This window comes from Lissotriton helveticus, chromosome 7 (genome assembly GCF_964261635.1).
Source record: "Lissotriton helveticus chromosome 7, aLisHel1.1, whole genome shotgun sequence".
NCBI lineage: Eukaryota > Metazoa > Chordata > Amphibia > Caudata > Salamandridae > Lissotriton > Lissotriton helveticus.
Window position 1 is genome coordinate 1,720,922,961 of NC_136068.1, and position 18,499 is coordinate 1,720,941,459.

An 18,499-nucleotide genomic window follows, 5' to 3' on the forward strand; every position below is an offset into this window, starting at 1 on the left:
CTGGCGTTAGCATGAGAGCACCACCATTTCGTAGCTCCGTCGTGGCCATTCCGCGAGCAATCATGGCAGCCGCTCTTTATCGTTATTTTGGGCGGGGTGGGTGGCGGAGCCGAGCTGTATTGCAGCCATCATGGTGTGGAGTTCAGTTCATCTCACTAGTTTCGTATTTGTCATGAGGGGTTGTTCTTAATGTTTCTATTTTAGCGAGGTCAAAAAGAGATCCCATTAGTGGCCTACTGATTTTGCTCGATTCCTTTTGTTTTTTTACACGATTTTTCGTTATCTGCAAAGACTAAACAGAGTATTGCGACTCTGTGTTTGTTTGTAAATAGAGAATGAACCAAAGAGAACCAATTCTAAAACAGTAAATGCTTGGATAACAATCAATCAAATGGAGAGAGAAGCAGGCACGACGTATTACAACGGGGGCAAAGGCCTGCGTTAACTACCTTTCACTATCTGCAAAGAGAGAGTACTCCTAATAGAAATGAGGGGGGGGGGCAGCATTCAAAGCAGATCAGTGTGCATGAACACGAAAATGTTTTTACTTACCACGTACTTGACATTCGTCAGCTTATGATATTTGCTATTAAAAAACCATTGAAATTCACTGAAAAACCATAGGTTATAGACCATATATAGTTAGGAATTAGCATTTACAAAACCTTGAAAATTCACTGAAAAAACCATAGGTTATAGACCATAGATAGTTAGGAATTAGGATTTACAAAACCTTGAAAATTCACTGAAAAAACCATAGGTTATAGACCATATATCGTTAGGAATTAGCATTTAAAAAACCTTATTTTACCCACACAAAACCATTGAAATTCCATATATAGTTAGTTGCACTAACTATATATCGCGCACCCGCAATCCACTGCTGATGATGTCACATATTACATCATTCATGACATGGTCAGTGACATCACTGATGACATCACTGATGACATCTCAAATGACATCACTGATGACATCACTGATGACATCTCATTTGACATCAATGACCACATCACTGATGATATCATTCATGTGACAATACAATGCATCTCCTCACATTTTAATATAACCTCTGTTTCACCCAGTGTTAAATACAGAGTATAATTTTTGAAACCATTGACACACCAATACTAGTTACTACATACGCACTCACTGATTCCTACGTCTACACACACCTTCACTCATTCAGCCATACAATCATTCATACATACAATCACTCATCTTTACAACACTATCATATGCACTCATACACCTATACAGACACTCACAGTCTGCCACTCATCCATGGAGTTACTCACACACCTAGTCAGTCCTGTAAAGAATCAATGACACTTCCATTTTCTTGTCTATACAGTTAAACATAGAACACCTTACATTTTCAAACATATACTAACACATACTTACCTTCTTATACAATCATTGATACAAGTACACATTGATCTGCACAGAGTCATACACCTCCCAGCCAGCCACACACACACTCAGTCTCCCATACAAATACTTGGGCAATCAATCAATAACCCATATAGTTACTCATATAGCTACTGATCAACACATGCAGCAGTTTATAGAACAACAGACATAATGATGCACAAATTAAGACAGTTTAGTCACTAACCCATGCACTCAGTGAGACACATTTAATCACTCAGTCATACAGTCAGTCATGCACCTACTAAATCCTTCGTCCAGACACTTACACATCCACTCATTCTTCAATATGTAAGACATATTTAAACTTTACAGAAACAAAAAATCACTGGATGTTGTTATCAGTCATGTCATCAGTGATGTCATTTGAGATATCATCAGTGATGTCATCAGTGATGTCACTGACCATGTCATGAATGATGTAATATGTGACATCATCAGCAGTGGATTGCGGGTGCGCGATATATAGTTAGTGCAACTAACTATATATGGAATTTCAATGGTTTTGTGTGGGTAAAATAAGGTTTTTTAAATGCTAATTCCTAACGATATATGGTCTATAACCTATGGTTGTTTCAGTGAATTTTCAAGGTTTTGTAAATGCTAATTCCTAACTATATATGGTCTATAACCTATGGTTTTTTCAGTGAATTTTCAAGGTTTTGTAAATGCTAATTCCTAACTATATATGGTCTATAACCTATGGTTTTTTCAGTGAATATATATATATATATATATATATATATACATATATATATATATATATGTACATATACCTCTTCAAGGTACGTAGATCTGGAGTAGTTAAGAATAGTACATTTATACCTATCTATTTGCACTTACCTACTCCATATTCTTGCCCTCGATATTTTAACACGATATTCTGTCCACATGATATTTGTATGTTCGATATTAGTGAACCATTTATAGGTTAATGGAATTCTATATCACGTGACCCTGCCTCTCTTTCTCATTAGCACATGGTTTGAATGCAGCTCCTATTGACTTGTGTTCACTCTTGGAACAATTGTCCTTGTTCATCTGTATTGTGAGACTCTCAGTGGATTTCAAGAGGGTGACTTCTGCTCTCTTATGGCTGGTAATAACTGTGCTGTAAAAGAATGGATATAATATAAATAATGAAGGCAGAAATTGAATAAATAACCCAGATGACACTCATTTGGAGTAATCAATTCAATAAAATGTATTCAACAAAATAACGAATTAATATTCTTGGCTTCTTGGAATCAACAAGGAATCACACAAAGCATGCAACCATTGTGACATAATACTATAAAATCATTCTGTACTGTAGAACAGAAACATAACTATTGGGAGTGTGATGTCACAAAACCTGAAGATCTACGTTTATTGCTGTACAGTCAGTGCTTAATTTGTAAAAATAAATATGTTCCAGAGCCCTTTTCAGGAGGCCACTGCAGCTTGCAGTGCTGGTAATGACGGTAGCAACCTGACTACTAACTATCAAACTCCTACAGGTGTGACAATGCAGACTATTCCAACCCACAAACGCCATCAGAAAAGCTTGGGCGGCAGGTATTATAATTAGTTGCTATTAATGTACGTTGAATTAATATACAACTGATGTTGTGCTCATATCTAAATTAAACATCCCGTGCCAACAGTGTGGAAGACCATCATAAGTGCCAGTGTTGGCGATTAAATGCCAGTTCTGAGCACCGGAAACCACAGGCTCAAATTAAGCATTGACTCTACTTCTAAAGCTATGAGGTTGAAAAGCATCGCCAGTATATCATGATCTAATAATATAATTGCGGACTGTGGAACCATTCCTGAATCCATGCTAAATGGATGTGACAGATATCCTGAATGCTTTCGCTTCCATGCACTGGGAGGGAAGCAAGATCGTTAAAAAGATTAATTGGAAAATCTATTAAATATTGTGAAACAGCTCATCCATGGTCTGCAGGTTTTTCAGCACCAGGGCTCGTATTAACATAAAGATGCACTTTTCCTGTCTCCTCCATGGCGCACCTTTAAACATCTGCGCTGGATGCAAACAGGGAAAGTGCACCTTATTATGTGCTGATGTTAAGGCAGGTGTGAAGTCACGCTGCCCTGGGGGTAGCACATTCAAGTGAAATATTGAGCAGCTGCTTCACAACCACTCTGTGTTTACCTGTGCAGACAGATACCACCTGCACTTTGAACAGGGGAAAGAGATCCCCATGCAGGCGGGTGCAGTGACTGCACACACCTGCAAGAGGGTATCTGGGGGGGCGGTCCATAGGACCCTCTTACTACCCTCCAGAGTTCTGCCTTTAGGAGTTGCACTGAAAGTTCACCCCCTTTTTGTGGCACACTCTGCGTGCCTTGTAAAGGCATAGTTGCTTCGGCGCCCCCTAATATAACATGGTGCCAGAGCAGAGGCAAAGTGATTTCCTGGTTTGCATGGAGCCACGCCCCCATGCAAATGAGGAAATGCCACCTCATGGTAGCGCCAGATTGTGCGCCAGAGCCATCAGTATTACAGAAGGGGCTTGTTAAACCTGACAGCCTTTGTGTGATCTTCCCAAAACATTTCGCCTGCTTGTCTCATATTTTTTGTGATTTCCTTCTGTTGACCATAGGACTCTGAGCACTTTACCACTGCCAACCATTGCTAATGTGCATGTACTTCTCCCATAAAACATGGTTTGATTGATTTATCCACAATTGGCACATTTAATCTATTGAGAAGTTCCTAGTAGAGTGCACTACTTGTGCCCAGGACCTGTATAGGAAATACTAGTAGTGGGTTTGCAGCACTGATTGTGCCACCTGCACCAGTATCACTTTAAACAGGTCTCAGGCCTGCCACTGCAGAGCCGGTGTGTGGGCCGTTATACTGCCATGTCAACTTGGCATTTAAAAACCCTTGCCAATCCTTAAACTCTGCTTTCATTACATGTATGTCAACCCTAAGGAAGGCCCTAGGTAATAAAAGGTTCAGGGTGCTGTGTAATTAAAAGGAAGGACAAGTACTTTTCAGTTCTACAAGTCCTGGTAGTGAGAAACTCCCACATTTGCTTTTGTTTACTGTGAGATCTACCCTTCTCAAAGGTTGACATTGAGAATTTCTAATTACACTGTAAGCTGTAAATCCTGATTGAGAAGGAGCAGCTCGGTTATGTTTCTTAATATTAGAGTGGGAATGATAAATCCTCTTTACTGGTAAAGAAGAATTTTTCAATACCCTTTTATAAGCAACTGATAGACAGAATACTGAACAATGTCAAACACTCACCCCTCTGTCAGAGTTCTGGGCCTACATTCATTGCTTTTTTGCTCACAATGCCATTCCCGTTTGTAATCTGTCATATGCACATCAATCTTGACCCTACTCCCTATTGGGAACAGTGCAGCCCGAACTGCCAGGCCAGGTTCTTCCTGGACCGGCGCATCACCCCTCATCAGCCAGAATAGCCTTAAACCAGTGGCATGGCGAGTACAGACTTGGTATACCCGTCCCACTTGGGGTGAAAAATGCAAAAACGACAATTAATAGACAGAATACAGAGCGATATCAGTCCTCACCAACTTTCAGAGATATGGGCCTAAAATCTTTTTTTTTTTGCAGTTCAGACCTCACCATATGTAAATCAGTCTTTAACCTGCTCTCCCTGGGAACAGTCCAGCCGAACTGCCAGGCCAGCTCCTCCCTGGCCCGGAAAGAAACATCCTAGGACCAGTTTCCGGATATCACCCCATATCAGCCAGGAAGCCTAAATCCAGTGGCATGGGGAGCACAGGATTCACGTCTGGGCATCCTCGTCCCACTTAGGGCGACAAATGTAAAACTTCCAATTAATAGACGAAATGTATACTTATACCAATATTAGTGTCTCCCCAATATATAATTCAATGCTCCTGTGTCTTGAGAGGCTAATACTTACTTCTATCTCTTTAAGAGAATTAAAACTTTCCTTCGTTACAGATAGGAAACTTTACATCCTGTGTTATGACCAGAGGCAAGGATTATGCAAGTTCAAAACTGGCTCACCACCAGAAAATATAACATCATCACTAGTTTGAAGTAGAAGTCTCTAAAATAGACCAACTTGCAAAATTCATATTTTCCTCCACGCTGTTCCATAACGTAAAGATGTTGGATGCCATAGTCACATTTTCAGTTTAACTCATTGAACCCCACAAATAGAAGGGCACACCCACAAAGATTTCCTTAACCTCAAGAGGATTCGGCATATTTGAGCTCTTTTCGAGAAAAGGAATACAGACAGGCGTCTCTTGCTCTCTTTATGATGAGTGAAGCCCATCTAATTCTAAACCTGCCAGAGAACATCTTTTCTGCAGGGGTTCATGTAGCTGTGAAGAGACTCCTGAAAGTAGTTCACACCGCAGGTGGTGTTTATAATGATTGGATATTTATTATGTATAACCAACACACAAATCTTCTCAATTCAAATAATGAAAATAATTGTAATGTCAGCAGCCATAATAATATGCAAGATGAATAATAGAAAAGCCCAAACAATTTTACATATTGCACTTCCTTAGTATCTGACATAATTATTCTAACCTCTACCTGACGTTTACAGTTACATTATTTTCAGCCTTCTAATTACAGTATTGGAGGAATTAACAGTGCCTACTCTCATTACCTCATGCCCAGCCGTGTATCATCCCCAATTACCTCCAAGGGGCTCTCGGGTCTGCAGTCGGATATAGCTTTCCAGCATTCTTCTCAAGCAACTGGTCTTCGTCTCTGCCCCTCCTAAATTCTTGGTTCTCTTTATACCTTTTTCCCCAATGATTCTTAATGGAGCGAGAAGGAGTAAGGGAGTTACTGTGCAGCTTCTTGTTTGGGTAAAAGTGTGTGAGCAATGCCAAAAGGGAAGCAAAGCATGCTTCCTTCCACAAAATCTCTGTGCCCAGCTGACTAACCTTAGAATTTTGCTCACTACACACTCAACAGCAGAATAGATGTTTCCTCTTTTCTGCATGTGACTAATGCCCCGGTTACTTACCGGTAATCTTCATTACTCCGAGTATAGTCTTCCTCGCCACATGACTTACATAGTGAGCTTCAGCTCCACACCAGAACCCTCCAAAGCAAAAAGTTAGCCTCCCATGCCTCCCATCCCTTCCCAAGATGGCCGACCCATTACCACCTGACCACTATAAGAGGCGGGCCGGCCCAACCCATCAGCCTGAAACCACCAAGCACAAACATGAAGCCGATAGCCAGACAGGGAGGGAGGGATGGGAACTCATGTGGCGAGGAAGACTATACTCGGAGTAATGAAGATTACCGGTAAGTAACCGGGGCATTACCTCCTCGTTAGTCTTCCTCGCCACATGACTTACATAGTGAGCACATACCAAAGCCAAGCGGCTTCATGGAAACTCACAAGAAACCAACAGACCAGAAGGGGATGACCACGAAAGAGGCCAAACCCAACAGACCAGTACGAGCGGAAGGACCACCCCGGAGAGAACCAACCCGGGACCGAAGACACCGGGAAGGCCGAAAAACAAACCGGACCCCAGAGACACCGCCCCAACCGAAGGAAGGCAGAGAAAGGCACGGAACCGGACCGCACGGAGCCAAAGAAGGCAACAGCAACCAGGGCCAGAACAGAACGAGCAGGCCCAAACAACACACCAGGGCCGCCCAACAGGCAGCACAAAGCGAGAGGGGAGCAAAAGTCCAAGAGAGGAACTGAACGAACAGAGGACAACCCACCACAGCGACCTAACAAAAAATCAACAGTGGAAAGAGGCAACCAGGCTGTCCAACACAGCAATACCGCAAGGGCGACCACAACCCGCGAGAGAGCCGAACCAGAAAAACAGGGAAGCGGCACCAGAGCCATCCAACAGACAGGCAAGAGCCGGAAGAATGGAAAAGGGAGCCAAAAAGAAACTGAAGGGGAACAACACCCGCCACACAAAGGACCCCTGGAAGGGACCGCGACTCCAAGGAGAGAACCCAGGCAGGCACCAGGGAAAACGAACCCAGGAAGGAGCCGGAAACGACACTGAAGAGACCCGGAGGAGAACCAACCGGGCAAAGTGAAAAACTGAAAAACCCACAGGCCCGCCCACGGCCAGAAGGGAGAAGAAGAGGCAGAAAGAAGCCAACCGGCCAGGCACGGGAAACACCCTGCACAGGGACCAAGCAACCGGCCCAGGAAGAAACACAAGAAGGGAGCGAGCCCCCGAAGAGAGCACCCAGGCCGGCAAACAGACAGCCAGCCCACAACCAGGCCCAGCCCAGCGAGACAAAGAAGAACCGGCAGGTACAGGAGTGCAGCAGTGTTAGACGGAGACCCAGAGGGTCGGCCGAGTACTGGGGGAGAGGCCTCCGAGGAGGGCCGCCTCCGACGATCGTACAGATAGGTTACTTCCCTCCCCGCAGATAGACACCACACAAGGATGAGGTCAACACTCTTTATATATAGTTCTCGTGGCAAGGTTATCAGCGATACAGGGGAACCAGGACTCGAGGGTCCTCTCACTTATAGTCTCTGTAGGGGAAAGGGGGTAGCGGGACAGTCTGGGTACCGGATCGGTACCGTCGTGGCAGGAGGGCAGCTCACAATCCTCGAGCTTAGGAGGCTGCACGGTCGGGCCGCGACAGCACCAGCAGGCGAAGGCGATGGGTCACGTTGCAGAGGGCCGCGGCAGCGCCAGCAGGCCAAGGCGATGGTTCACGTTGCAGAGGGCCGCGGCAGCGCCAGCAGGCCAAGGCGATGGTTCACGTTGCAGAGGGCCGCGGCAGCGCCAGCAGGCCAAGGCGATGGTTCACGTTGCAGAGGGCCGCGGCAGCGCCAGCAGGCCAAGGCAGGGGTTCACAGGGCAGGGCTGCGGCAGCGCCGGCAGTCCGTCAAGGATGAGTTCGTCTCGGTGTCTCTCGACTCCAGGATACAACTGTCTTCCTGTTCTGGAGCTGCCCCAGTTATAGGTCTGGTCCTCTTTGATGTCCGGACCCTCGCTCTTGGAGGTCGGGAGGTCCGGGATGAGAGAGTCTAGACACCCAGCAGGGGGGTGGAGCCAGCGCCCAGGGAGGCCGGGGGCGATCGACACCTGGCGGAGGGGAACCGTTGACGACTCCTTCGTCTATTGATCGGCCAAATGGTCTCTCTACCTCCTGGGTGGAGGTTGGTGCCTCGATGTCGGGGCCTGGCCAGGCCCAGGGTTGGGGTCGAGTCGAGGCCACGCGGCCTCGTGGTGCAGGGTCCAAAGATGGCGGCTGGGCCGGGACCAGGGTGCTGATGGGGCCAGGGCCAGCCGATACTGACGGGTTTCAGGGGCGGCAGTCCCGTTGTGGACGGGGTGCGGGTTGCCTTGGGGGGTTGTCGGGGTGGCTCTTGCTGGGAATCCAGAGGGAGCCGGTGTCCGGGCCCCATTGTGCGAAGGGGAGATGGCCCGGTCATGCGGCCTGTCCAACATGCGTCCCCCCCAGCTGAAGGCAGGGAGAGTCAGCCATCCCCTTGGGTACTCTCCTCGCCGAGGCGGAAGAAGCGTGACAGGCCGTCTGCGTTGGCGTGGTCCTGGCCTGGACAATGCTCCACAGTGAAGTCCATCCCCTGCAGGGAGATGGACCAGCGCAACAGTTTCGGGTTTTCCCCCCGCATCAGCCATTGCAGGGGTCGGTGGTCTGTCTGGACCCGAAAGGGGGTGCCGAAGAGGTAGGGCCGGAGCTTCTTGAGTGCCCAGACTACGGCGAAGGCCTCCCTCTCGATGGTGCTCCAGCGCTGTTCCCGGGCCAGCAGGCGCCGGCTGATGAAGGCCACTGGTTGGTCGACTCCCTCGGAGTTGAGTTGGGAGAGGACGGCCCCCGCGCCATGATCAGAGGCGTCCGTCTGTACAATGAATTCCCGGCTGTAGTCGGGAGCCTGGAGCACTGGGGCAGGGCACATGGCGGCCTTCAGTCTCTCGAAGGCCGACTGGCATCCTGGAGTCCAGTTGACTGTCTTGGGGTTCATTTTGGATGTGAGCTCCGTGAGGGGCCCCACGATGCTGCCATAGTCCTTCACAAACCGGCGGTAGTAACCGGTGAGCCCTAGGAAGGCCCGGACCTCCGTTTGGGTCGTAGGGGGCTGCCAGGCCTGGATGGCAGCAATCTTGAGCTGGAGGGGGGCCACCAGACCGTTTCCCACTTGGTGCCCCAGGTAAGTCACGGACCCTTGGCCAACCTGACACTTGCTGGCTTTGAGGGTGAGCCCGGCCTGCCGGAGGGCGTGTAGAACCTTCCGCAGGTGGCGGAGGTGGTCGGTCCAGTGGTGGCTGTACACAGCGATGTCGTCCAGGTAGGCGGCGCTGAATTCTTCGAGGCCCGCCAATACCTGGTTCACGAGTCGTTGAAATGTCGCTGGGGCGTTTTTCATGCCGAACGGTATCACTCTGAAGTGGTAGTGACCATCTGGGATAGAGAAGGCGGATCGTTCTTGGGCCCTGGGGGTGAGGCCGATTTGCCAGTAGCCCGCCGTCAAATCGAAGATGCTCAGATAGCGGGTGGCCCCCATACGGTCAATTAGTTCATCTGCTCGGGGGATCGGGTGAGCGTCGGCCCTGGTAACGGCATTCAGTTCCCGGTAGTCCACACAGAACCGGAGCTCAGGGGCCACGCCCGGGGCGGCAGCTTTGGGGACCAGGACGACGGGGCTGGCCCAGGGGCTGTCCGAGGGTTCAATCACTCCCAGGGCCAGCATCTTGGATACCTCGGTCTGGCGCGCACCCGATCTGGTACGCGGTACGCCCTGTGTCGAATAGGGGGGCTGTCCCCGGTATCCACATCGTGAAGGCACCAGGGGGTGACCCCGGGGGTGAGCGAGAACAAGGCTGCGAATTGGGACAGGAGAGCTTGACAGTCTTGCCGTTGCTCCGGGGACAAGGCCTCGGAGAGTCTGACCCCTTCCACTGAGCCATCCTGCTCGAGGGCCCTCAGCAGGTCAGGAAGGGGCTCGGAGTCTTCTTCCGTCCCATTATCAGTAGCCATCAGGAGGCTGAGTTCTGAGCATACAAAGTGGGGCTTGAGTCTGTTGGCGTGGAGGACCCGTAGGGGGTTCCTGGCGGATTCCATGTCGATTAAGTAGGTGACGGGCCCCTTGCGTTCGATCACCTTGAAGGGTCCGGACCATTTGTCCTGTAGGGCACAGGGTTCGACCGGAGACATCACCCAGACCTGCTGTCCCGGCTCGAACTCGATAGAGGAGGCGTGCTGATCATACCATTTCTTCATGTCTTCCTGACTGGCTTCAAGGTTGGCTTTGGCGATCTCCCTGAACCGCCGGGTCTGGTTGCGGAGGGTTAAGAGGTACTTGTATACATCAGGGGGAGATTTCTGGGGGGTCATCTCCCAACCTTCTTTGATCAGGCTAAGGGGACCCCGGACGGGGTGTCCATACAGGAGTTCAAATGGGCTGAAGCCTAGGGATTTTTGAGGGACCTCTCGGTAGGCGAACAGGAGGCACGGAAGCAGCATGTCCCACTGGCGACGAGGGGTTCCTCTAGGCCCATGATCATCCCTTTGAGAGTGCGGTTAAACCGCTCGACCAATCCATTTCCTTGTGGGTGATAGGGGGTTGTGAATTTGTAGGTGACCCCGCACTGTTGCCAGAGAGACTTCATGTACTTCGAGATGAAGTTCGTGCCCCGGTCGCTGACGACCTCCCGTGGAAAGCCCACCCGGGCGAAGATCCCCATCAGGGCCCGGCCTACCACGGGTGCCGTCACGGTTCGGAGAGGGACGGCCTCGGGATAGCGGGTGGCGTGGTCCACCAGGACCAGGATGAACCGGTGTCCTTGTGCTGTTCGGGGGTCCAGGGGCCCCACAATGTCTATTCCCACCCGTTCGAACGGGGTGGTGACGACAGGAAAAGGCTGTAAGGGTGCTTTGGTCCTTCGGCCACTTTTTCCACTGGCTTGGCAGGTGGGGCAGGCCTTGCAGTGGTTGGTGACGTCCTTTCGCATTCGGGGCCAGTAAAAGTGGGTCACCAGGCGGTCGTACGTCTTATCTTGCCCCAGGTGTCCGGCAAGGGGGACATCGTGCGCTAAGTTCAGGAGGAAGTTTCGGAAGCGAAGGGGCACCACCAGTACCCGACTGGCCCCCAGTTCCGCAATCCTTTGCTCACTGTAGAGCAGGTCATTGTCCCAGTAGATCCAGTGTGCCCCTGCAGTGTCCCCTGTGCTCTGGGCCAGGGCTTGTTGTCGGAGTCCCTCTAGGGAGGGACAGGTTCTTTGTTCTTGACGGAATTGTTCCTGGGTGGGACCCCCCTCTTGATGCCACTGGGCCAGGTCGGGGAGGTCCTGGAGCCGCCCGAGTCCTTCTTCGGCTTGGGCCGGAGGCCTTGCTTCTGGGGTGGTCTCCTCCGGGACAATCGCGGGAGGAGGCTCCGGCCACTCGGGTTCCTCTGGACGGGGGACGGCCCGGGCGGCCATGGACCGGGTCGTGACACAGACCCATTCGGGAAGGCCTAGCATCCCCAGGTGCTCTCTTCGTTCGACTGCTGCCCACGGAGCACTTTCGAGGTCGTTCCCCAGGAGGCAATCCACGGGGGCATCATCGCGGACAGTTACTTTCAGCATTCCGGATACTCCTCCCCACTCGAAGGGGACGCAGGCCATTCGACATAGACTTTCTGAGTTGTCGGCCGACCGGACAGGGCAAAGAATGTTCGGCAAGATCTGGGCCGGGGCCACCAGGTGACAGCGGACTGCGGTCACACTGGCCCCGGTGTCGCGGAGGGCTTCCGCCCGGCGGCCATTAATGTTGACCCACTGGCTGTACTTCTGCGTGTTGGCGGGAAGGGGGGCCCGCGGGATCATGTCTCTTTCCCCTAAGCAAACCAGGGACATGGCGGCCGGTTCCCACTCGGGTGGTCGGTCTCGTACTCTTCTTGATCTTCCGGGGTTGGCTCTTCCCCCAGGGCGGCAGCTGCAACCTGGCGGGGTATCGTGTTCGAGTTTTTCGGGCAGCTGGGATCATTGGCGTAGTGGCCGGATCGCTGGCATCGGTGGCAGGTAACGTTGGCTCAGAAGCCGGGTCGCATCGGAGTGTTTCCCCTGCCGGCCGGGGGCGGGGGGTTGCTTGGGGGAGTCACCGGGCCGGAGTCTCTACCGCGACCCTGGCCTCCCCCCCCCCCACGGGGGCGATGGGGCCCTTGGCTAGTTCTGTTTGGTTCGCTGGGCCCCGTGCGGCCAACTCGGGTGCTTTCCCATCGGTCAGCTTCGGCGGCGAGTTGCTGCGGCCCCTTTAGTTTACTGTCCAGGAGGTGCTGCCTGAGTTCGATGAAGCAGTTGTTAGAAAGGTGCTCCCATACAATAAGGTCAAAGAGCTGCTCGTACGTGGTCACTTTGCTGCCCTTGATCCACCCCTCGAAGGCTCGACTAAAGTAGTCCACGTACTCCATCCAAGTTGTACCCGGGATCCGTTTGCAGTCGCGGAACCGCTGGCGGTACATCTCGGGGGTGAGTCCGTATCGAGTGAGGAGGGCGGCTTTCATGTGGTCGTAGGACGTCATCAGGTGGTCGGGGAGTTGCAGCAGGGCGTCCCGCCCTTCGTTGACAAACCTCCCCCATAACCCGGCTCCCCAGTCGCTCTGGGGAATCCGGTGGGAGGTCATGGCTACCTCGTATGCTTTGAACCATTGCTGGATATCATCGTTTTTATAGTACTCTCTGATGACCTCCTTGGGGATGTGGACCTTGGGCTCTGTAGTGGCAGGAGTGTTCGGCCGCTCGGGGATCCCGAGCTCTTTGTTCTGCTTCCGAATCTCTAATTCCTTGAGTTGGCGCTCATGTTCGTAGGCTAGCTTCTTCTCCTCTAACTCTCTTTGCCTTTGTTTCTCTTCTCATTCCTCTCGGAGCCGTAAGTGTTCCAAAGTTATTTTTTGTTCCGCCAATTTGAGCTCCCCCTCTAAGCGAAGTCGCGCCAGTTCCAATTCATGGAGCCTGTTTTTTTCCCGTTCTTGGACCTCTTCTGGGGAGAGCCCCGATCTTTCCTCCGTCGGGGTGGGGCTGGTTTCGGGAGTCTCGTGGCTTCGTGTTGGGGGTACAGTCGTACCCATCTCGGCTCAGGATTCTAGGGCTTGTTTGAAGTCCTCCTTCGTGCTCAGTCCCGTGGTTGAAATGCCTAGTTGTAGGCAGAATTGCTTCAGCTCTCTGTGGTTGTATTCTTCTAGTTTCTCCATCTGGAATTTTTCCGTTGTTCCGCTCTCTTTTGTTGTCATGGTGGTTGTGTGTCGTGGGGAAAGTTACCCTCTGTACGATTATGCGTTGGTTCGGATCGCGCCGCTGGCCACCAATGTTAGACGGAGACCCAGAGGGTTGGCCGAGTACTGGGGGAGAGGCCTCCGAGGAGGGCCGCCTCCGACGATCGTACAGATAGGTTACTTCCCTCCCCGCAGATAGACACCACACAAGGATGAGGTCAACACTCTTTATATATAGTTCTCGTGGCAAGGTTATCAGCGATACAGGGGAACCAGGACTCGAGGGTCCTCTCACTTATAGTCTCTGTAGGGGAAAGGGGGTAGCGGGACAGTCTGGGTACCGGATCGGTACCGTCGTGGCAGGAGGGCAGCTCACAATCCTCGAGCTTAGGAGGCTGCACGGTCGGGCCGCGGCAGCACCAGCAGGCCAAGGCGATGGGTCACGTTGCAGAGGGCCGCGGCAGCGCCAGCAGGCCAAGGCGATGGTTCACGTTGCAGAGGGCCGCGGCAGCGCCAGCAGGCCAAGGCGATGGTTCACGTTGCAGAGGGCCGCGGCAGCGCCAGCAGGCCAAGGCGATGGTTCACGTTGCAGAGGGCCGCGGCAGCGCCAGCAGGCCAAGGCGATGGTTCACGTTGCAGAGGGCCGCGGCAGCGCCAGCAGGCCAAGGCGGGGGTTCACAGGGCAGGGCTGCGGCAGCGCCGGCAGTCCGTCAAGGATGAGTTCGTCTCGGTGTCTCTCGACTCCAGGATACAACTGTCTTCCTGTTCTGGAGCTGCCCCAGTTATAGGTCTGGTCCTCTTTGATGTCCGGACCCTCGCTCATGGAGGTCGGGAGGTCTGGGATGAGAGAGTCTAGACACCCAGCAGGGGGGTGGAGCCAGCGCCCAGGGAGACCGGGGGCGATCGACACCTGGCGGAGGGGAACCGTTGACGACTCCTTCGTCTATTGATCGGCCAAATGGTCTCTCTACCTCCTGGGTGGAGGTTGGTGCCTCGATGTCGGGGCCTGGCCAGGCCCAGGGTTGGGGTCGAGTCGAGGCCACGCGGCCTCGTGGTGCAGGGTCCAAAGATGGCGGCTGGGCCGGGACCAGGGTGCTGATGGGGCCAGGGCCAGCCGATACTGACGGGTTTCAGGGGCGGCAGTCCCGTTGTGGACGGGGTGCGGGTTGCCTTGGGGGGTTGTCGGGGTGGCTCTTGCTGGGAATCCAGAGGGAGCCGGTGTCCGGGCCCCGTTGTGCGAAGGGGAGATGGCCCGGTCATGTGGCCTGTCCAACAAGCAGCAACACACCAAAGGCGTGAAGAACAGAAGGGCAGGGTGAAGACGAGCCCGAGCCAAGACAAAACACCCAGGGAGCCACCAGATCCAACAGGACCCGGGACCCCAAAACCAGGGGAAAGAAACGAGGACACACCCACACCGGAAGCGCAGGGCCCCGCCAGGAAATCCCAAAGCACCGCCGGAAACAAAAACAGCCAGCAGGCAAAGGGACCCCAGGAAGTGCAAAGCCGGGAGCCCAAACGAGAAGGCCGAAGAGCCAAAAACCGGAGAACCAAAGGAAGCAGACAGGGCCAGACGGACCCAGGAGACTCCCGAACCAGGCACAAAAGAGGCCCGACCCACAAACCACCAAAGGAGAGGCGATGAGAACACGAGCACCCAGGACCAGAAAAGCCTCAGCCAAAAATGATCCAGGCAAGGACAGTACCCATGCGCCAAAGACAAAAAAAGGGGCGAACCCCGCACACACCCCGGAGCACGAGGCAGGGGACAAACTCACCACAGGGACCAAGAAGCCCCAGCAAGGCAGGGGAAAACCCCAGAGAAGCCAAGGAACGGCAAAACAAAAGCCAGACGGGAAAAATGACCACAGGGAAATCCACCGACCCAGCACAGACCGGGAACCCAAGCATGGCCAGAGGAAGGCACCACCAACACACGGGCAGGAGGAACCCAGCTCTCCCAGGAGACAGAGCGGGAATATTCGGGGGAAAAAGAACCAAGGAAGGGCCATAGGCACCGAAACCAACAGGAAGGGGAGGATCCGCAAAGGACAGACAGGGGTGAAAACACCGCCAGTCCACAAGACCCAAACCACGACCAGAGGAAGGCCCCACCAAGGCAGACAACCCCAACCGGAAAACCCACGAACAGGACCCGGAGAGAAAGGAACAGCGAAACCGTAAAAAGCGACCCCGCAACAAAAAAGAAGAACGCACGCCCCACCAGAGGCAGGCGCCAAATTCCATGCCAGACCAGGCAGGCACCACCCAAAGGAAGCAGAGCCACCAAAGGGCCACAGCCCCAAGGGCAACGCAGGCCCAGAAGAGAAGGAACGCAACAAAGACCCGACCCCTAGGGGGCAAGGAGAAGCACGGTGACAGCAGAAAGCCGACAGGAAAAAGGAGCAAGAGCCGCCCGCCGAGTCCCGACAAGACCAGGAAAGCCCTCCAGGAGCAGAAACAGTCAGCAAGAAAACACTGACGCAGCCCAGAGACGGACGGACAGACCCCAACAGCAGGAAGACCACCTCAGACAAGCCGCAGCCCACAGCCCCCGGAAAACCCCGGAGGACGGCCAACAAGGAACCAACCGGGACCGACCCCACACAAAAACAGCGGGGACAGGAGTCCACAGGACAAAAGGACCACAGGCCCAAAGCCCGGAAGGTAACACAGCGAAAACACGAAGCAGAGGCCCCACAACCCAACGCCACAGGCGCCGAACAACAAGCAACCCAAAAATGCACCACACACGGATACAAATACAACGGCCGGAAAAGAACCCCGGCCTGATACAGGCGGGCACCACCAAAGGGACAAGACTCACCCCCGAGCCACAGCACCATGGACTCAAGCCAAAGCAAGGAACCCTGCGAAAAAAGCAGAGAGAGCAACCCAATGGGAGATGCTGAGGCGACAAAGGAACGCCTCACGAAGAAGCGCGACAACCACCGGCAAAACCGGTAACCCCAGAGCCCCAGGAGGCAGCCGAAGCGAACACGCCCCAAGAGCACCCGCAGAGCATGTGAACCACACACGAGGAAGAGAGCGCAAGGGGAGCCCGGCGAGCACTGGAGCAGGAGGAGGAGAAACCACCGCCAAGGCACATGGTGGAAAAAGTCCGAACCAAAAGCCAACCCGGAGACCACAGAAGCAGCCCGAGAAGAAGAACAGGAGCAACAGCCCCGGAAACCCCAAAGGCCACACCAAGCAGGACCAGGAACGGTGTAACAGCAGAGCAAACCAGACCTGAAGCCCCCACAGAATCATGGGTACACAGGCAAGCACCCACCATCACCCGAAACAGACCCTCGACGAGCCTGGAAGGTACAAGACGGAAGATGTCAAATGAGAAACAAAGAATACCAGCAGGAGGAACAAGCTAAAAAGCGGGATGGCAAAAGGGATACCAGGCAGAGCCCATAACTTCACACAACAAAGCAGGCCAATGAAAATGACCGCGCAAACCAGCAGAATAAACAACAGCCAAAGCTAAATGAATCATCAAAAACGTGACTGCTGGGGCTCGAACAGTGAAACCCGCAGCCTGGAACCAGGCACCCCGGCCACTGAGCCACAACCATTCCACCGCAGAAGCAGAACCCAAGAGAGAGGCTGAATAAAGCACAGGACAGAGGAGAACATGGCACAGACACGAACGCGAATCAGCAATGACCACACAAGGCGTAGTGAAACAAAATAAAAAATCAGGGAATATGCGCATTACATGAACTTGTAATGTCACCTGCGTGTTTAAAAATGCACAACAGCTGATTCCAAGACATAAGTTGTTAGAAGCAAGGAACCTCACAACTGTGCCGAAACCCAGGAACGAACCCGGGACCCCCAGAACTTCAGTCCAACGCACTCCCAACTGAGCTAAAACGGCCTGCTCCCGACAACAGTGGCCAGACACGGAAAGTATAGCGAGCCCTCAGGCGAAACAGCAAACTGGCCAAGCAAAAAGGAGGACAGATTGCCTAGCAAGGGCCGTAAATACACAGAGTATAAACACATACACGCAAAGAAAAGGAACCATGAAAAAAATTGCTCAGCAGCTCCAGGCGAGGCACAAACTCACCCACGGGAGAACACTGACCAACCGCAACCCGCCCGGGCAACGGCCGCAAGTAGCAGGAGGAAGTCGACCCCGCCAAACCCGAAGGAAGCCGGAGGCGCCCGGCACCGCCACCGAACCGGGGCGAGGGAAGCAAGGGGAATCGGAGGACAAAGCAGCACCCGGCCGCGCCCCAGACCCCCAAATACTAAAAGAAAAAAGGCGGGAGAAGAAATGAGCCCAGCCGCCTCAACGGAACGCAGCCGGAGGCAGCACCAAGGAAAAAAACGCCAACCCCCGCCGCCCAGGCAGCGCCGAGGATGGCGGGAGGTGAGTCAAACACACCCCGAGGGCAAGCGAGCATATCTCACGTCACCGGAGAGGGAACCGCACGCCTCGGACCAGCCAGGACACACCATAGACGGTAAGGAACGCACATAACCGCGCCCCCAACCCTATGCAGGAATCCCTGAAGCGGGCGCGCAGACAAACATAAGCCCTGCGCAGAGTGCGGCACCCGCACATTTAAAAATGCATAACTAAACGCACGGCAGGCACTGGGGCACAAGTAAAAGTACCCCGAAAGACAGGACGAGCCGGCATCAAAGACGGCAGCACTGCGTCAACCTGTCTCCCAAAAAAAAAAATTCCAGCCATGCCATAATGCAGGGACACAGGGATCCAAACCCGCAAACACGAGGCAAACATCCCCGCAGCAGATGGAAACAATCCACTGACAGTGCAAGGCGAGGGGAGAAGGGCACAAGCAGAGACCCAAACCCTGCCCGCCCCCCCTATTGAGCCCTGGCCC